This window comes from Dioscorea cayenensis, chromosome 1 (assembly GCF_009730915.1).
Source record: "Dioscorea cayenensis subsp. rotundata cultivar TDr96_F1 chromosome 1, TDr96_F1_v2_PseudoChromosome.rev07_lg8_w22 25.fasta, whole genome shotgun sequence".
In the NCBI taxonomy this organism is placed as follows: domain Eukaryota; kingdom Viridiplantae; phylum Streptophyta; class Magnoliopsida; order Dioscoreales; family Dioscoreaceae; genus Dioscorea; species Dioscorea cayenensis.
In genome coordinates this window covers 26,485,140-26,507,273 of record NC_052471.1, presented here as the reverse complement: position 1 = coordinate 26,507,273, position 22,134 = coordinate 26,485,140, and positions in this window count along the sequence as shown.

The window sequence follows — 22,134 nt, the reverse complement described above, 5'->3', positions numbered from 1 at the left end:
AAAATGAGGCTGAAGAAGACAAATGGAGAGAAATAATGAGAAGATGCATTATGGCTGAAGTCTAAAGATTGGAAGAATGAGGAACAATAATATTCAGATTTTTTTCATTATATAATTCTACAAAAGACTAATTCTAGCAATACTTTTCAAGTTAAAAGACAACATAGTATGATATTGATGGCACATCGCATCAAAACTTAAAAGTTATTTCACAAAAGGCTGAAGCAATTAATTTGAAATAAAACTAAAACAAAAAACAAAAATTTGTACATGCTCTACTATTTTTCCTTTTTCTTTTAAGACATTAGAAACCAATGCCTGCAATTAAAATCATACATCTTTCCATAGAATTTTTATCTCTAGCAAGAAATGCTTACCTATTATTGAAGATCTTTTCCCTGAAACCATTATCAAGGATTGTCTCATATCCAAGAACATTTACATACACACCTGCACAACATTATATTTTGACTACTTGACATGCATAATGAGAACCAACTCAGCTGTGGCTTCCTCAGAGTACTGAGTTCATAACAAAACTTGTTCTCTTACAAGCTTGTAACCATTATCAATGTTGTTCTCACATTTGGAAGAATGTAAACATATTTAATTAAGAAGTGGAGATGGTTAATTAGTGATGATTAACCATGGTGAAGTTTATATCAATTAAGGGTTTGCTATGATACTCACATGTATGCCACCTGGCGTGTGATAAACCTTTGCTGGATATTAAGTGTGTATGTGAATTCTAACATACCCAGGTTTCAATCATTCAATAAAATTGATATATAAACCAAATGTATGAGCATTAACAATTACATTAAATCTAATAGAAAAGAAATATAAGAGAATCGACAAGATTACCTTGCACAAGTAATGTATGAGTAGCATGTTACTATTCAGTGTCCGGATATCACTCAGTTTAAGAAGGCTATTCAACTTGAATTCAATGGTAGAACCTATATGCATATAAATTCTACTCAAAACCAATCGAAATAAATAAAAATCAAGTTACAAAAAACTGCACAAAATTAATATGGTCCCTAAACCCTCAAATAAGGCAATAATCTATCACATCTAACAGAAAGAAAAATCAATGACATAAGACTCATAGATAAAAAAAACCACCAAGACTAGGTATATAAAAAATGCTTTCCATGAATGATCACTTTCATTTTACCAATTTCCATTAATGACTTTCTAGGCTTGTCACCAAAAACACCGGAAACTAATCAATCAACCCAACAATCTCTCCTTTGGAATCCAAATGTTTTGCCCAATTTTTGTACTTGTGGAAGAAACACCACATATTCGACCCTGATATCATGCCCTCAAGAAAACTCATTTACGCCAGAGTTCAGCTCCTTCTAGTCAGACAAAAGAACATGGAAAAGGTCTCCAATATAATCTCAAAGATATGAATATACCACCTTTGATTCATAGGTGAGACAAATTGTCTATCAACCACAACATGAGCTTAGAGAGTAGTGCCATGTAAAATTGAAGTCCTTTTAATGGAGTCACCGGATCATCTTAAATTAGTCAGATAGAGAAGATGCCCACAATGGAATGGTTCTAGAAGAAACATGATACTTTCAAATAAAAAAAATAAAATGGTATAATTTCAAATTTTAAAAAGATAAATGAAAATATGAATGATTTGCTTGCATCATGATACTATATTATTTCTGTATTTTGGAAAAGTCCATGGCTCAGAGCAAGCAGAATTAGTCAAGACAACTCATCAGATTATCAATTAAAACTTGATGTATAATGTAAAAAAATAAAAATAAAAATAAAGATCAGCTAAATTGATCAACAAACATCACCAAACTTTGTACGAAACATAACAGAAAAATAAAGATCAGAATTTGAAGCCAAACAACAAACACTATTCATGTGCATTGATCAACACCAAATCAGAGAAAATTACCCATAAACAACAAATGAATAACATTGACTAAAGAGATGACAAACTAAACCATTTTTAATCAGAAGTATTCAAGTTTTTTCCTTTTTTAAAACAATTAGAACGAAATAACTTACAAGTATGAACAAGCACATGTTTGATTATCCATACAATCTGGAGAAGAGAGAAGGAGCAATTCTCACACACATAAAGGATCCAATTTCACAGCAACATCATCCAATAATCCATACAACCTGAAACAAACAAGGTTGTGCACTGAACACACATTAGATGCTTCAGATCACACAATGCACTGTAGGAGTCCAATTCCACCCTTTCTCTAAACCTCACTTGCAGAGCCAACCATTACCACCATCAGCACCAAATCCAACCTTAAAAAAACCAAAAACTCACAAACCTTCATCATTGAGATCAGCACATGGATTCCACCTAAGATACAACTACCAGATCAGAATTGAAAGTAATAATAACCCAAGAAAATGTAATGGCAGGTAAGCTGGTGGATAAATTGAAGGCGCCAATACATTTAAAACAGGGGCATGTGAGGAGAAGCAAGGAGAGAAAAGCATCAAAAGTTAAAGATGCTGCTGACTCTGCTCGTGACGTGGCGGAATCTTCATCAGCTGGACCTATGGGTAAAAGGGAGAGGAAGGGTAATGTATGGTGGAGAGACTTTATATGCACCTGACGCGTGGCAGATTGGAGGAGAGGGATTGGAGGAGAACAGGGGTAATGATATTCTAGTATAAAAGCTGAAGGGAAAGGAGGGGAGGGGGCAGCTAAGAAGAAGCAGAGGTATTGTGGGCTCGTTAGGATTTCCGGCGATCGTCTCCGGCACTCCGGCGAGAGGGAAGAGATTCCCGTTATAGTAATATTTCCTTTTCGTTTTCAGTAGATCTAAAGCTCTGAGAGCTTAGTTTTATTGTTTGATGCTTGTTTGGGATTTCTCAGTTACTTGTTAGTATATGGTTAGATCTGGGCATTTATTTGGCTGCGAATGCTAGATCCTGCTTATGGTTGATGATTGAAGAGATATTCTATGAAATGAATGGAGGGAATCATCCTGGAAAGTGATTCTTGAAGCCATTGATTGTTTTTCTTGTTGATAAACTACAAGTAGTTGTGAATCCATAACATATTTGGTGCTTTCATTGAGAGAGCCTTCATTCTTCTTGTATGATGGCTGATAATACCAGGATGAAAGAGTTATCTTCTAAGGTGGAAACTATGATGATTGTAATGGAACAAAGAATTCAAAGAGAGGATAAGATGATGGCTGACATAGATCAAAATGATGATAGATGAAGATGTTGGAACAATCTATCATTAATCTCACATCGATGATGGAACATCAGCAAGGTTTAAAGACCGTGGGTATTGAGGAGATGGGGCAATTGGAGTCAACGGAGATGGGAGAACATAGGAGGTCACAACCATTTTATGCCCGTTCTGTGAAATTGGATTTTCCTAGATTTGAGGGAGATAATGTATTGCAATGGGTTTATCAAGCAGAGAGATTCTTCAGGTATTATGGAATTGATGATGCAAATAGACTGGAAATAGCTGCAATTCACTTTGATGGGCCTGTGGTTCCATGGTTTCAAATGTTAGAAAAGGAGGGCAAGGGTGACATCATGGGCAGCATTGGTAGAGGCACTGGATGACAGATATGGGTCTTCGATTTTGGATAATCCTGAGTATGCCTTATTCAAATTGACACAGGATGAAACAGTAGAGAATTACTATACAATGTTTACTGAATTAGCCAACCGAGTGGATGGAATATCTCCAGAGAGGATGCTATCATGTTTTATCAGTGGGTTGAAGAGGGAAATTCAAATGGAGGTTATTATGTGGGAACCAAGGACAATTTCTAAGGCTGCAAAGTTGGATAGAATTTGTGAAGAAAAGCACTCTCAGGCAAACAAAGCTGGAGTTAAGAAATTAAACTTCTCTCCTGATATTAAGATGGTGAATCCAGCTATCAAGGCTCTCCCTGGACCAAGTACCAGTACCAACACACGATCCATCACTCAAGTTCCCTATAATTCAGCACAGCCAGCAAGAAGAATCAGTTTTAATGAAATGCAACTCAGGAAAGCCAAAGGACTATGCTTCAATTGTGATGAAAAATTCTCTCCATCACACAGGTGTCAGAATAGAAGGTTATTGGTACTGCAGTGGGATGAGGAACCACCAGATCCTGCAGAAAAAGAAACAGTGGAATATCTGGTAGAATTGGAATCTGAAACCAATTCAAAGGAAGAAGAAATCAGCCCAAAATCATCTCTAAATGCTATGAACAGTGCAATGACTTCTGGCACAATGAGGTTTACTGGAATCATCAAAGGGCAGCCTGTCAAAGTGCTGTTAGATGGAGGGAGTGATGACAGCTTCATACAGCCAAGACTTGCCAAATTTTTGCAATTAGAAGTGCAACCTACTATTCCTTTTAAGGTGTTAGTAGGAAATGGGAATGCTCTTCAAGTTGAAGGTAAAATAGAAAAATTGCAAATTCAAAATTCAGGAGTGTTCTTTGACTCTACCAGTGTATCTGTTACCAATTGCTGGAGCTGAGGTGATTATTGGTGCATCTTGGTTAGCCACATTGGGTGATCACATTATGAATTATAACTCTCTGACGTTGCAGTTTTTTTGTGGAAATGAGTTTGTGACACTTAAAGGAGAAAAGGATCAAGGACCTCAATTAGCTTCAGTACATCAACTACACAGGCTTCAATCAGTCAGATCCATAGTTGCATGTTATCAGATGAAGATAGATCCAGTGGGTATGGAAGAAAATCAGGGAACGAGAAATGAAATTTTAGCAGACAGAGTAGATATGGAAATTCAATTTCCTGAAGAAATGCAACCAGAATTGAAACAACTGTTGCAGCGTTATAAAAAGGTGTTTGAAATTCCTAAAGGACTACCTCCTTCAAGACTCTGTGATCACAGAATTATATTGCAGCCAGACACAGCACCTGTTAAGGTTAGACCTTACAGGTATCCACATAGTCAAAAGACAGAAATAGAGAGTATGGTGGATCAGATGATGAGTGAGGGATTGATTGAACCCAGCAACAACCCTTTTTCTTCACTTGTTATTTTGGTCAAAAAGAAAGATGGCACATGGAGGTTTTGCACTGATTATAGGGCTCTAAATGCCATAACAGTCAAAGATGCATATCCAATACCTGCAGTTGATGAACTATTGGATGAGTTAAATGGAGCCAAGTTCTTTTCCAAGCTAGATTTGAGATCAGGGTACCATCAAGTCTTAATTCACTCTGATGACAAACACAAAACAACATTCAGGACCCATCATGGACACTTCCAGTGGCTTGTAATGCCGTTTGGACTTTCAAACGCTCCTGCCACATTCCAGGCCTTGATGAATAACATTTTTCAGTTTGCAATGAGGAGATTTGTTTTAATATTCTTTGATGACATCCTAGTATATAGTGGAGATTGGGACAGTCATATGAGACATTTGGAGATTGTTCTAGTGACATTAAAGGACAATCATCTATATGCAAAGCTATCAAAATGTGACTTTGGATTGTAGCAAATTGAATACTTAGGACACACAGTTTCAGAAAAAGGTATGGAAATGGAGAAATCCAAGGTGGAAGCTATATTAAGGTGGCCAAGTCCAACCAACATCAAGCAATTGAGAGGCTTTTTGGGCCTTAGTGGGTATTATAGAAGGTTTATACATCAGTATGCTTCAATAGCACACCCACTTACGGAATTATTGAAGAAGGATAATTTTCAGTGGAGCAATATAGCTCAGAATGCTTTTCAGAAACTCAAGGACAACATTACTTTGGCACCTGTGCTCAAAATGCCTGATTTCTCTAAACCCTTCATACTTGAGACTGATGCATCAGGAGTGGGAATTGGAGCTGTATTGAGTCAGGAAAGACACCCTATTGCATTTTTTTCAAAGAAATTAATTATTTCTATGCAGAAGCAGTCAGTCTACAGCAGAGAGTTGTTTGCAGTTACTGAGGCAGTGAGTAAGTTCAGGCATTATTTGGTGAGACAGAAATATATTATAAAAACTGATCATGAGGCCTTAAAGCATCTCTGCCAGCAGACTATACACACTCCAGAACAGCAAAAATGGTTACCTAAGCTATTAGGATATGATTTCTCTGTGGAGTATAAACCTGGCAAGGAGAACAAGGCAGCAGATGCATTGTCTAGGAGTTATTTGCTTGCATTTACTACATTACAGTGTTCACTGTTATCACTGATACAAAATGCACAATTGCATGATCCTTATTGTGGCAATATAGTACAAGCAATTCAGCAAGGTACTACTCATGATGCTAAATTTACAGTAAAAAATCAATTGCTGCATTACTCTGGCAGAATAGTGGTACCTAAAGACTCAGAAATCAAACAACAGCTATTATATGAGTTCCATGCTTCAAAGGTTGGGGGACATGCAGGATCATTCCTGACATATGCTAGAATATCATCACAATTTTTTTGGCATGGGTTGCGCAAGGATGTTGCAGAATTTGTAAAAGTTTGTTTAACATGCCAACAAGCAAAATCCGCTAACACACATCCAGGAGGACTATTACAACCTCTTCCTATTCCACAGAAGACATGGGAAGACATTGCAATGGATTTTGTAGTTGGGCTTCCAAATTCGAAAGGCTATACAGTAATTATGGTGGTGGTGGACAGGCTCTCGAAGTTTGGTCATTTTATTCCTCTCAAGGGAGATTTTTCAAGTTCTACAGTAGCCACATCATTTATAAACAATGTATTAAAATTACATGGGGTCCCTCATTCCATAGTAACTGATCGAGATAAAGTCTTTCTCAGTAATTTTTGGAAAGCTCTTTTCCAAGCCATGGGTACAACACTGTCAATGTCCTCCTCTTATCATCCCCAAACAGATGGACAAACAGAAGCATTGAATAAGTGCTTAGAGATGTATCTCAGATGCTTTGTCTCTGATCAACCACAGAAATGGTGTGAGTTTCTTCCTTGGGCCCAATTCTGGTACAATACATCCTTTCAATGCAGTGTAGGTATGACACCGTTTCAAGTGGTTTATGGGAGGGAACCTCCTCCATTGTTGACATACCATTCCAATGAGCAAGATCAACCAGATATAGCCAACCTCCTCCAACAAAGAGACAGAGTACTGCATCAATTGAAGCAAAATTTGATTAAAGCTCAAGTGCGCATGAAGAAATTGGCAGATAAACAAAGAAAAGAGGTTTCATTTACCGAAGGCCAGTGGGTGTTCGTCAAATTACAACCTTATAGACAACACTCAGTAGCTCTGCGTAAGAATCAGAAATTGGGAATGAGGTATTTCGGTCCTTTCCAAATTATTAAGAAATTGGGACCTGTTGCTTACCAGTTGGCTTTGAATGAGAGTGCTCGCATTCATCCCGTCTTTCATGTGTCTTTACTAAAAATATGTGAGAGAGATCCTGGTGCACAGGAAAATTCCATTCCTCTTTCATTGATTACCACAGAGAAGGGTCCTGAATTACAACCCATGACAACACTTCAGAGGAGGACAGTTCTTCGTGATAATCAACCTGTGGATCAAGTGTTGATTCAGTGGGAAGGAATGACGGAGGCTGATAGTTCGTGGGAGGATGTGATGCTAATGCAACAATATTATCCATCTCTGAACCTTGAGGACAAGGTTAAATTCAATGGGAGGGGTAATGTAATGGCAGGTAAGCTGGTGGATAAATTGAAGGTGCCAATATATTTAAAACAGGGGCATGTGAGGAGAAGCACGGAGAGAAAAGCATCAAAAGTTAAAGATACTGCTGACTCTGCTCGTGACGTGGCGGAATCTTCATCACCGGACCTATGGGTAAAAAGGGAGAGGAAGGGTAATGTATGGTGGAGAGACTTTATATGCACCGACGCGTAGGGCGATTGGAGGAGAGGGATTGGAGGAGAACAGGGGTAATGATATTCTAGTATAAAAAGTCGAAGGGAAAGGAGGGGAGAGGCGGCTAAGAAGAAGCAGAGGTATTGTGGGCTCCTTAGGATTTTTCGGCAATCGCCTCCCAAGCACTCGCGAGAGGGAAGAGATTCCCGTTATAGTAATATTTCCTTTTCGCTTTTCGGGTAGATCTAAAAGCTCGAGAGCTTAGTTTTTATTGTTTGATGCTTGTTTGGGATTTCTCAGTTACTTGTTAGTATATAGTTAGATCTGGGCATTTATTTGGCTGTGAATGCTAGATCCTGCTTATGGTTGATGATTGAAGAGATCCTGCTTATGGTTGATGATTGAAGAGATCCTGCTTATGGTTGATGATTGAAGAGATATTCTATGAAATGAATGGAGGGAATCATCCTGGAAAGTGATTCTTGAAGCCATTGATTGTTTTTCTTGTTGATAAACTACAAGTAGTTGTGAATCCATAACAGAAAACCGCAGAACAAATCAAAACAACTAACTGTAATGAAAAAACCTTAAGAAAGAGAGAAAAGTCACCATAGATGGGAGCTTTGGAGCACCTCCACTTTGTAATACTACCATAGAACCATGCACGAACCTTGATTGAGAAACTAGGACATCAAGTGACAAACTACCTTTTTCCTCACCAACTCCGCCACTGTGAACAACCTCCTCCCACTATACATCATGACAAGTTCCCCTTGCTTATATCCCGCAAGTGCACGGGCTTGTCGAAGTAATAATCCCGGGTGAGCGGGGTCGAATCCACAGGGAGTAGGGAGTGAAAATACTTAATTTGATTCTTAGCTATGTGGAAGATCAATAGTGATTAGTGTGAAATTAATTCAATTCTCAACAATAAAAGCAACAAGTGAGAGAGCAAGAATAAAGAAGAGGGTAAGGCAATCGATAAAGATGGGGTACTCGGATGATGCTTCACCTAGGATAATCGTTTCAAGTGCAAGACCTCTCTATTATACTTCCTAATCAATGCCATGTTGAGTCATGGAAATCCTTACATACATAGTCCCAAATCTAAGGTCAACTATACCTAACTCTATACATGTCCCGGAGGAGAAATCGAACAATCTCAACACCTCGCACTCGCATAGAATTGCAATGAGCTCTAGGGATTCCAAGTGATAAATCTCTTCCTAAAAATAGACCTAACCCTTTGGTCCAGGCGAAAGGTCCCTAGCCACAATTAAGCCCTAGATAGTAAGATCCTCTCAACGCTTCAATCCATTGCACGCGCAACTAGGCCCCAGCGGAGGTTCATCCCTTAGACCACTCACTCTATTATGGCCGCAAAGAACTCGAGGAACGGAGGTAGAATCTATCACGCCGGAGGAGAAAGGGGACGCTCCTGTACCTCTCGACTCACCCTCTCAACCCTCTCCAACCTAGCTTTATCTAACGCTCATGGTGTGTCACTCACTCACAAGGTTACCAACAAGAACTCTCAACCCTAGTGTCACTCTAGGGGAAATGTTCATACAATTAAGCATTCAAGGTTGGAACTCACAATAAACATCGATTTATTGAAAGCATAATAAAGAAGTTCAATGAAACGAATACATCCTAGGGTTCACAATCATCCAAGCACCCACTAGGGGTTTAGCTCTCCATGGAGCTTAGTACAATCAAAGAAATCAAATGTAAAAGCAATGAATCCATAAAGAAACCCCCTCGATGGTCATGTCGATGGTCTTGTGGAGAGTCCTCTACTCGTAGTCCAAGGATTCCTTCGTCCGGTATAGGATACGCCTCGATCGAAGCTCCCCTACTAACCTTCTTCCTAATGGAATCACGATGTTGGAGCCGTAGAACTTCTCCAAAACCTTGGCTAATACCCCTTGAAACCCTAGCCGAAGCCCTCTCACAAGTTGGGGAAAAGATGGAGAAAAGAATACTGAAATCAGGGCTGAAATCGGCTTTAAATAGGGCTGGAATCGGGCGACTGCACGGGCGTGTATGATGTCACACACCCATGTGGAATTTCCACACGGGCGTGGATAATTTCCACACGCCCGTGTGGATTCTCTGTTTCTCTGATTTCTTGGCCAGGCTGCTACAATACTTGCTACAGTGTTTTGCTACAGTTTACGTTGTGAATCACTTGCTTCTTCAATGATGTACACGTTGGTGGATCTCTTGTTCTTATATGCATAAATCAGAATGCTCGAGTGTGACTGCCTTTGTGCCCCTCCAAATGAATGTGCTCACTCGAATACGAGGAGGTTGGCACACACTCTAGCATCTCACACATGACCTATGTCTTCGCGTTTGAACCTTAGCAAGATCTTCTCCAAAATAGGTGCATTATGATCCACATTGGCCTATTCCCTTCATACTCGGCCTCACAACCCTACCTACATAAAAGTAACATAAAAACACACATATATATTAATGTAAAATCTGAGAAAAGTAATGCTCAACATAATGAATGAACGCTTCGCATTCATATCGCACAAGCACTTATCACATCACTTGCACAAACATCCTCATCGATAATGAAAACCTTCTTGAAAATGTCACACCCTTCATGAACACCTGACAAGACAAGAGAAGCAAGTGCGGCGTTACTCCTTGAATCCCATGCTTGTCTCCTTCCACAACTCCTTTAAAGATGTAGAGAATTGGGAGAAAGTGTCTGATGAGGGTTTTGAAAGAGAGGTAGAGCGAGAGGAGGAGATTATCGTTGGAGAAAATGGACTGATCATGGTGGTGGGGGGAAGGAAGAAAGGAGGACAAAGAGAGAAAATGGATGTAGATGAGGAAGAGAAAGTAGAAGATGGCGTCGGAGGCCAAGACCATACCATTGGTAGAGAGGACAATGATGGCGATGAGAACGTTGAGTTGGTGGAATGAGAGGAAGCAACGGTGGAGAGTTGGAAGGTGGTGGGTTTTGGTTAGGGATGATAAGGAGGTCGCGTTTTGCTTGAGGATTTGCTCGCTGGGTTCGGTTGGGATCGTGCTAACGCCACTGGATATTGTTGGGGTTTGGTGAGGTCGGTGATGGTGATGGTGATGATGATGATGGTGGTGGTGGTGGTGGTGGTGTTGTGGTGGATTTGGGGGAAGAGGAGGAGAGGGAGTGCATGGGAGTGTATGGCCTGTTGGGTTTCATCCCATTTGGGCTGGGTTCATTTCACTGGTGGCCACATAAGTTTCATAAGTATAACGCTATGGCCAGAAATGTTTTTTTTTTTAACGTTGTGGCCACAAAACTATTTTCCAATTACACTGATGGTCACAAATGTTTTTTTTATAACATTGTGGCCACAAATGTTTCATCATTATAACGATGTGGCAACAAAGGTTTCCTAGGTAGATCATATTTTTGTGGCCACGTCATCACATTTGTAACCATCAGTGCAATCAGGAGAATAGTTTTGTGGCCACAACGTTACAAAAAAATATTTGTGGCCATCAGTGTAACCGGAGAATAGTTTTGTGGCCACAACGTTACAAAAAAAACTTTTCTGGCCATAGCGTTATACTTATGAAACTTATGTGGCCACCAATGAAATGAACCTCATTTGGGCTAGAAGAAATAATTGGGCTTGGCCCAAGTTGAAAGAAAAAAATTGCATCAATAATGGAAGCCACTTGAGGATTCAATGATAATTTTGCCATTGGTATTTATAACCAAGTGAGATGATAAGGATAGTGGGAGGTCAGCCAAGAAAAGGAAAAGAGGGCAAAATGTGAGGGTTTGAAGGCAAGGAAATCAAGAAGAAGAGGAAGACAAAGGAGGCTAGGGTTAAGCAAAGCAAGATGATCGGTCGGCAAATCAGTGCCGGATTTCGCCCCAACTTCGGGTAGTCAATCCTTGCGGGTAGCTCTCCCAGCCTACCGGTTTGATCTTCCTTAATCTCTTCTTGATGTCTCTCTTTGTTATCCATCATGTGTGTTGATGATGTATGTGTGCCAAGAGCTTGCTCTTGACTTGTTGTGCCTTCTTCTTTGATCCTCTGGTTGTATCTAGAGAGAGACCTCATTGTATCCCATTGTTGATGTAGTGAAGCATGTTTAAGAGGCTCTAAGGAGTCTTGTGGTTTTTCCCTCGATTTGTAGGGTTTTCCACGCTAAATTGTTGTCTTGCATTGTTGTATGTTCATCCCATTCTAACAAGAATTTAGGGGTTTAGTAGTGTTTTATGCTTGAGTTGAAGATTTGAAGCCTTGTAGAACCCTTGGGAGGAGCATTGAAGCCTCAAGAAAACTATTGAAGGTGTTTTCCAGAGTTCGCGAGCTGCACGCGGGCCGCGTAGAATTACCAGTGAAGTTCGCGAGCCGCACACCGTCCGCGCATGAACAGTAACAGTGAACAGTGCCACAGTATTAATAAACAGTGCATTGCTATAGTGTCTTCCGCAGTTTTCACTGTTTTTAAATACCGTCCAGACCCCAACAAGTGGTATCAGAGCGTTAGGTTGATAGAGGCAATTCTTGTGACCTAGAATGGAAGGAGAAAATACATATATGATGGTAAAATTATCCCAATCGAATTATTCGATTTGGAAGCACAGGATGCAAGACTTGTTAATTGTGAAAGATCTGTATCTCCCTACTATAGGGAAAACAAAGCCAGGGAGTATGACTGATGATGAATGGGGGATATTGCATTTGAAGGCAGCTGCCACAATCAGGCAATGGGTTGATGCAAGTATTTTCCACCATATTTCTGAAGATGTGAAGGCAGATGAGTTATGGAAAAAGCTAGCAGCCTTGTATGAGAAGAATACCTTTAAAAATAAGGCCAGAACCATTAGAAGATTGGTGAATTTGAAGTACAGAGATGAAAGGAGTATGACTGAGCATACTAGTGACTTTTAGGGCTTGGTGAACCAATTGACATAAATGGGGATGACTCTTGAAGATGAGTTGCAAGCGTTGCTACTTCTAAGCTCTCTACCAGATAGTTGGGAAACATTGGTAGTATCTCTGTGTACTTCATCCCCTGGAGGAGTGTTAACAATGGAGATGGTGAAAGAAAGCTTGTTGAGTGAAGAAGCCAGAAGAAAGGAGAAAGGTGAATCTTCTTCTGAAGCACTCATATCAGAAACCCATGAACAACGTGGAAGGAGTGCAAGTAGACTTCCACAGGGTTATGGAGATAGAGAAACATCCAGAGCAAGGCCAAGAAGCAAGAAGAACATCAAGTGTTTTCACTGCAACAGAGTGGGTCATATGAAGAAGGAGTGCAGATTCCTAAGGAGAAAACAGAGTAGAGGAAGTGAAGAGGAGAAGGAGACAAATACAGTAGCCACAGAGGGTGACATTTGTGTTGTCTGTGATGATAGCTGTATCAGTCTGGGAAGCCAAGAGAGTAACTGGGTGCTTGACTCAGGAGCGTCATTCCACGTTACTTCTCATGAAGACCTCTTTACTTCTTACTCTAGTGGTGACTTTGGGGATGTGAAGATGGGGAACAATGCTACATCAAAGATTGCGGGTATTAGAGATGTTTGGTTGGAGACAAACCTTGGGTACAAGTTACTACTCAAAGATGTCAGGCATGTTCCAGACATGAGCCTAAGCCTAATATCCACAAGCAAGCTTGATGATGAGGGATTCGTCAGTTGGTTTGGTGAAGGTAAATGAAAGCTCACCAAAGGCTCCCTAGTGGTTGCTAGAGGAAAGGAGATGGACATACTCTATGGTTTGCAAGCAAGGGTTCACAAAGGAGAGGTGAATACAGTTAAGGAGGGTGGAGACATTGATCTTTGGCACAAAAGACTTGACCACATCGGTGAGAAAGAATTACATCTTCTCGCTATGAACAATTGTCTACCCAACTTGCAAGGTATGACTCTCAAAGCTTGTGATGATTGCTTAGAGGGAAAATTGCATAGAGTTGTTTTTCACTCATATTCCCCATGTACAAAGTCATGTATTCTTGATTTGATTCATATTGGTGTATGTTTCATGCAAGAGAAATCCCTTGGAGGAGTACAGTGTTTTGTAACCTTCATAGATGATCACTCAAGGAAGGTGTGGGCCACTACTCTGAAGACCAAAAATCAGGTTCTTGATGCTTTCAAGGAGTTCCATCTCAAAGTTGAAAAAGAGATAGGGAAGAAGCTGAAAGCAGTCAAGGCAGACAGTTGTGGTGTGTACGGTGGACAGTTTGAACGGTATTGCAAACTCAGTGGTATCAGGCTTGAGATAACACCTGCCAGGACACCTCAGTTGGATGGTGTGGCAGGATTGATGAACAAGGCAATTATTGAGAGGATCAGATGGATGCTCTCTCATGCAAACCTGCCTAAGCCCTTTTGGGGGGAGGCAATGAGGACTGCAGTTGATTTGATCAACCTTTCTCCAGTAGCTAGTTTGGACAGTGGTGTGCCAGACAGGGTTTGGACTGGAAAAGATGTCTCATATGATTACTTGAGAGTGTTTAGCTGCAGGGCCTTTGATCATGTTCCTGAGGATGGAAGGTCCAAGCTTGATGGTATTGTGGCAATTCCATGTGTTTTCATGGGGTATTGCCATGATGAGTTTGCATACAGGTTGTGGGATCCCGTGAGCAAGAAAATTGTCAAGAGCAGAGATGTGGTATTCCTTGAAGGCCATGTGGTAGATGATAGCAACCAAGGTGAATCTCCTAGTTCCTCTGTTGGAGTTTCTGACAATTTGGATCTTATATCCCCTCTTATGGTGAATGTAAATCAAGGGGTAGATGTCCAAAAAGATGGTGATGAGATAAGGGTAATTATAGCCTATCCAACTAATGAAGAAAGCTAATTGACGGGACAGCAGTACAAGCCTATCTGACTGATGGAGTAAGGCCAGTTAAAGGGACAGGACAATCTCATGTAGTTGATGCTATAGATCCAACTGATGAAGAAGAAGTACAACCATCACTAACACCACCAGTGAAGCCTCAGTTGAGAAGAACTACTAGAGAGTGTTATCCTTCTAGTAGATACAGTACTAAGGAGTCTGTCATGCTTAGTAACGGTGGAGAGCCAGAAACCTACCAAGAAACTAAGTTGCATAACAAGAAGCAAAAGTGGTTTAAAGCCATGCAAGAAGAAATGAGTTCCTTGTATGAGAACCACAATCATGATTTGGTGAAACTGCCTAAGGGCAAGAAGACACTCAAGTACAAGCGAGTGCACAAGCATAAGATCTTGCCTAAGGAGAAGATTGCGGCTTGTAGGCAAAGGGTATGCTTGGATGAGCCCCCAAATGGAGCTGAGGGGGAGGTTTGTTGGGTTTCAACCCATTTGGGCTAGAAGAAATAATTGGGCTTGGCCCAAGTTGAAAGAAAAACTGCATCAATATTGGAAGCCACTTGAGGATTCAATGATAATTTTGCCATTGGTATTTATAACCAACTGAGATGATGAGGATAGTGGGAGGTCAGCCAAGAAAAGGAAAAGAGGGCAAAATGTGAGGGTTTGAAGGCAAGGAAACCAAGAAGAAGAGGAAGACAAAGGAGGCTAGGGTTAAGCAAAGCAAGATGATCGGTCGGCAAATCAGTGCCGGATTTTGCCCGAACTTTGGGTAGTCAATCCTTGCAGGTAGCTCTCCCAGCCTACCGGTTTGATCTTCCTTAATCTTTTCTTGATGTCTCTCTTTGTTATCCATCATGTGTGTTGATGATGTATGTGTGCCAAGAGCTTGCTCTTGAGTTGTTGTGCCTTCTTCTTTGATCCTCTGGTTGTATCTAGAGAGAGACCTCATTGTATCCCATTGTTGATGTAGTGAAGCATGTTTAAGAGGCTCTAAGGAGTCCCGTGGTTTTTCCCTCGATTCGTAGGGTTTTCCACGCTAAATCAATGTCTTGCATTGTTGTATGTTTGTTCATCCCATTCTAACAAGAATTGAGGGGTTTGGTAGTGTTTTATGCTTGAGTTGGAGATTTGAAGCCTTGTAGAACCCTTGGGAAGAGCATTGAAGCCTCAAGGAAGCTATTGAAGGTATTTTCCAGAGTTCGCGGGCTGCATGCCGGCCTCGCAAGGTTGTTAGTGGAGTGTGCCGATCGCAATGAAGTGCGCGGGCTGCACGCGGGCCGCACAAGCCTCTTTGTGAACCACAATGGATCGCCTGTGAACTGTACGGGCCGTGTAGAATTGCCAGTGAAGTCCGCAGGCCTCACACCGTCCGCACGTGACCATTAACAGTGAACAGTATCAGTGCTACAGTGTCGGTGAAGCAGGCGAAGCGTATGATTGGAGTCTTGGCCGGCAGAGGAGAGGGTGGCACCACCGGGGAAAGTGCAGCAAAAGCATTGATAGGGTGGGCGGCGTTGAAGGCGGTGAGGGTCTCGTTGGGGAGCTTGGAAGAGTGAGGGGGTTTGCTAGAGATTGTGAGGCTATTGAGCTCTTAAATGAGATATGGTTTTGCGAAAAGTTGCTAACAATTTTTTATAATATTAATTATATTAAAAAAATATTATATAAAAATAAATTTATAAATATAAATTTATTTAAAAATTTATATAAAATATTAAATATATTATTAATAACACATAATTAATTAAAGTTGAAAATATTCATAACACCATAAATGAGGATATGTGTGTGATTACAGGTTTTATAAAGGGTATATATGTACAAATGTTTTATACTTATAAATTTAGCGGCACATATAAAATCCGCCACTAATATTTGTAGCAACTCATAAACTTTTCCTCACATTATACATAAGATAATAAAAATGAAAAATGTGAATTTGCCAAAATCCATATTGGAACTCATAATTGAAATTCACTTGAGGCATACATACAACTATGCATAGCATGACGAAATTGTATTGAAAGCAATGTTTCTAGTATCATCTAACAATTACTTCTTAAATATTGTGCTTTATCTGCATCATTCCTAAATATATATGTCTTATCTCCCAATATTTTTCAAAAAGCCACTTAATTCCTTATTTTGAGAAGTGTTAGAGTAATACATACTTGCACATATATTGTGTACCTATACATATATACCCTTGAGCATACATACTCAGGTATACACCCTTCTTGTATTTATATGGGTTGGTTTTACTCTAATGATGACACATTCATTCTCTTCTCTCATTCTTTATATCTGTCATGGTATCAAATACCGGTCGATCTTGCCGGAATTTTGTTCATTTTGTTTATGACGTCGGTGTGATATAGTTTAGTCCGGATCTTCGTGCGCCCTCCTTCGACGTGATTTGATAACTTCTTAATGGGCTTTGTTAGTATTAGCTTTCTGACGAGTCTTGTTTGTTCGCCCTCCGACGAGCCTTGCAAGCTCAGACTACCTGACACACAACATTGTTAATATTGTTCTCTTCTTTCACAAAAAAAAAAAATCTAGTTCCATCATTGCCATGATCCCCCACTAGCACTCTGCCAGCCTCGTACCAGATTCCGGCGACGCTTCGCTACCGACGAGCTCTACAGAAACACCAGCGACGAACTCCCACAAGCTTCATCCTTAGTTGCCAGCGGTTTAGACGAGTCAAACATCAACACGATTCCATTTTTTTCTTCATTCCCTAACACTCGTGCCGAAAAAGCAGCTCAAGTTCCCAAGCTTTTGGCCTTCTCCTTTTGGCGATGATTCCTTTCTTTCATTCTATTTAATATTATTTATATATATATATATATATATATTTAAAAAAAATCATAGATTTGACTCCTTCATTCTCTTTAACAGTATATATATATATATATATTAAATCTAAGTCCTAAGATATGTTTGTTTCCCACCTACTTTATTCCCGTCCCTAAAAAAAATGGCATTATCTTCTCCACATTTTTTAGCTCCAATTGATATCAAATTAAATGGTTCCAACTACAAAGAATAATTTACTATTGTTCGCATTGCCTTACTTGGTATGGATTTGTTTAGTTATGTCGACGGTATCTCACCCCAACCATCTACACCTGATGCATCATGGAGGCTTAGTGATCACCGTACCATGAGCATTATCTGTCAGTCCTGTGAGATTGATATTTGTATGAAAATTGAACATCTTCCAACTACTCATGCAATGTGAGAATACTTGGGTCGTATGTTTGAGCATTCTAGCTCTACTCGTCAGTATGCCATTCTGCAGGATCTTACTTACATAGAGCAACGTGAATGTTCCGTCAGGGAGTATGTTAGTGAGCTGCAATCCTTGCGGTGTCAGATTGATTCTTTGGAAGGGTCTACTTGCTTAATATGCACATGTTGCAAAACTTGCACTCAATCTGGCCAAACACAGCGTACATTCAAAGTTTTGATGTGTCTTTGTCCTAATTTTGATTCTGTTCATAGGTAATTACTCAATCGGGACCCTCTTCCATCATTTGAAGATGTCATTCATAGTGTTATTACTGAAGAAACTCGTCTCAGCATATAATCTCCACAACTTATCCCTACAGACACAGTTCTCGCGGTGACCTCTCCACGTTCCACTCAAGTACTTTCCAGCCCTTCTGTGCCATCAGATCCTACTTCATTGACCTTTTCTAAGTCTTCTATAATCTATCATTACTGCAAGCGTCCTAGTCATATGAAGAATTAGTGTCTTAAGCTTCAGCAACGACAGCATCAGTAGTCATCCCAGTCTCACCATCCATCTAGATCTCCTACTTTTTCTTTTCATGCTGCTTCCGTCTCAGCTTCTGATTCTTCTTCCTCTATTGATCTTCTCTCTCAGGTTGCTCAGCTCACTGAACATATTCATGCTATGGAGCGCGCTCTGCTCTCAAACGTTTCCTCTACTATGTCTGTTACCTCTGCTATATTTTCCTTCTCTTGGATTTTAGATTCTGGTGCCACTCATCATATGACTGCCAATACCTCTAACCTAGTCTCTATTACTATGCCTCATACCATTTCCAGTGTTCGCATTGCTAATGGGAGTCTTCATTCTATCATGCAGTGTGGTCATCTTCAATAAACTTCATTTCACATTCCTAATATCCATCATGTCCCTGGCTTAGCACTCAACCTTCTTTCTGTTAGTCGACTCACTGATCATAGTCTCACAGTTATCTTTTCTTCCTCTACTTGTACAGTGCAGGACCATCTTACAGGCCAGAGAATTGGGATCAAGCGTAGAGTTGGCGGCCTCTATCACTTAGATTCTATTTGTTTTCTCGCTCTTCCATCTTTTGACATTGCCCTTCTGTATGTTCTCTTGATCATTGGCATAGTCACCTTGGTCATTAGTCTAGTTCTCACCTGAAACTCTTAACAAGTTCAGGTAATCTTGGTTCTGTTCTTCCATTCCTTCACATCCATGTATGGGCTATAAACTCGCTAAACCCACTGCTCTTTCTTTCTCTTCATGTGAATCTATTTCTGAAGCTACTTTTGATCTAGTTTATTCTGATGTTTGGGGCCCTGCCCCCCTCTTATCTCTTAGTGGTTTCTTCTATTACATCTTCATTGATGATTTCTAGCGCTATACTTGGCTTTATTTGATGCGTTCTCAATATGAGGTTTTTGCCATTTACTCTCAATTTGCACAAATGGTATATACTTAGTTTGGTAAACGCATCAAGATATTTTGCTCTGATGGGGCATGCGAGTATCTACATCCTTTCGAACATTACACTTCACTCACGGCACTCTTCCTCAACAATCTTGTCCTTATACACCAGCTCAGAATGATGTTGCTGAGCGCAAACATCGTCATATCTTAAACACTGTATGTGCACTTCTCTTTTCCTCTTCTAATCTTAATCCTTTTAGGCTGAGGCCATTCTTACCTCTGCCTATCTCATCAATCATACTCCTACCTCCACTCTATCTGGCATCACACCTTATGAATGTCTTTATTCACTTTCTCCCTCTTATGGTCATCTTCGCACTTTCGGTTGTACCTGTTTCATTTTTTTGCCTACTATCGAGTGAACCAAACTCTCTCCCCGTTCTACTATGTGCATTTTTCTCGGCTATAGCTCTGAACACAATGGCTATCGCTACTATGATCCTCATTCTCATCGTCTTCATATATCCCGTCATGTCATCTTTCTTAAAGATACTCCTTATTTTGATTCATCTTTCACAAATCTTTCCTTTCTTCAGTCATCCACTAGTACATCCTCTTCTCTTTCCTCTATAGTTCTTCCGAATTCCACTACCACTGCCACTTATGTGCCTTCTCCTGACGTCTCAATAGACATTTCCTCTGTTCCTCCTTCCCCTTCCTCTGGGTGGATTGATGGATCTGGTGATTCGCCTCCTCTATCCACAGACCCATCCTCTCCTGAAGATGCTTCTGCTGTCTCCCGTCGTTACCCAGATCGCATTCGCCATCCTCCTACTCGATACACACTTTCTTTCTCCTCTACTTACTCTCCTAATTTTGAGGCCTTTCTTGCTGCTATCCACTCTCATTCCGAGCCGCAGTCTTATCTTGAGGCGGTGAAACATCCCCAGTCGCAACAGGCTATGATAGAGGAACTTGATGCTCTTCAGCGCATGCATACAAGGGATCTTGTTCCGCTTCCATCTGGTGTTACTCCTATAAGCTGTCAGTGGGTCTATCATGTTAAGACTCGAGCAGATGGTAGTATTGACCGCTACAAAGCACATCTTGTTGCTCGTGGATTTACTCAGGAGTATGGCATTGATTATGAGGAGACATTTGCTCCTGTGGCTAAGTTAACTACTGTTCATTTTCTTTTCGCTATTGTTGTTGCTCGTCACTGGCCACTTCATCAGTTAGATGTGATCAATGCCTTCTTACATAGAGATCTTTCTGAAGATGTTTATATGACTCCTCCTCCTGGTTTCTCTCATCCTTCTCAGCATGTCTGTCAGTTTCGCAGAGCTATCTATGGACTCAAACAGGCTCCTCCTAGTTACTCTTGGTTTCACCGAGAGCTCTCATGATTATGCCCTTTTCACTCGCAGACTCCTTGAGGCCTCACTATTATTCTTCTTTATGTTGATGATATGGATATTACTGGTGATGATGTTTATATTATTCTTTCTCTGAAATAGCGGTTATACACCGAGTTTCAGATGAAAGATCTTGGCCCTCATCATTACTTTCTAGGTCTTGAGGTTGCTTATTCTCATCGAGGTTACTAGGTGTCTCAACAGAAGTACATTTCTGACATTTTTTGATGAGCTGATATCACTAATCTCCGTACTGCATCTACTCCTATTGAGTTGCATCACCGACTCTCCTCTTCTGATGGTGAGCTTTTGCTTGATCCCACTCTTTATCGTGCACTTGTTGGCTCTCTCGTCTATCTGATTATCACTCGGCCAGATATTGCATATGTTGTTTGTATTTTTAGTCAGTTTGTGAGTGTTCCTCGCTCTACTCATTATGTTGCTCTCTTACGAATTCTTCATTATCTTCGTGGCACTATATCTCATTCTTTACTTTTCTCTGCCACGTCTTCTCTTGAGTTGCGTGCCTATTGTGATGCTGATTGGGCAGGTGATACTTCTGATCAATGATCTACTACTGGTTTTTGCATTTTCCTTGAAAATTCCCTTATCTCTTGGAAAAGCAAGAAACAATCTACTATTACTCTTTCTACTGTTGAAGCTGAGTATAGTGCTATGTCCTCTACTGTTAAGGAGGTTCTTTGGTTGCATCAAATTTTGATGGACTTTGGTATCTCTATCTCTCCCCCACTACTATATACTGTGATAACCATAGTGCGATTAAAATCGCTGTCTACCCTGTATTTCATGAGCGTGCGAAGCATCTTGAGATTGCTCTTCACTTTTTTCATCATCATTATCTTGCTGGTAGTATTCATCTTCTTTATGTCACCTCTACACAGTAGCATGCTAATCTTTTCACTAAGGCACACACTGTCTCTCGGTTTCAATTTCTAGTTGACAAACTCTCAATTTATGACTCCCCGTGAGTTTGAGGGGGCATACTAGAGTAATACATACCTGTACATATACTGTGTACTTATACATATATACCCTTGAGCATACATACTCATATATACACCCTTCTTGTATTTATATGGGTTGGTTTTACTCTAATGATGACACATTCATTCTCTTCTCTCATTCTTTATATCTATCAAGAAGCATGCATTAAAAAAAATGAACCAAGATTATATATATATATATATATATATATCTCTATGTGTATGTGTGTGTGTGTGTGTGTGTGTCATGTGTGTGTGATTTTTAAGTAACAAATTGGTGAAAATATGACAAGCTATAGGCATTCACATGAGTTATCTTTCCATATTATCTTTCCATAAATACTTTTACAATTACAACTACTGCAGGAATTAAGAAAATTACTAAAGAAAACTACTTTTACCA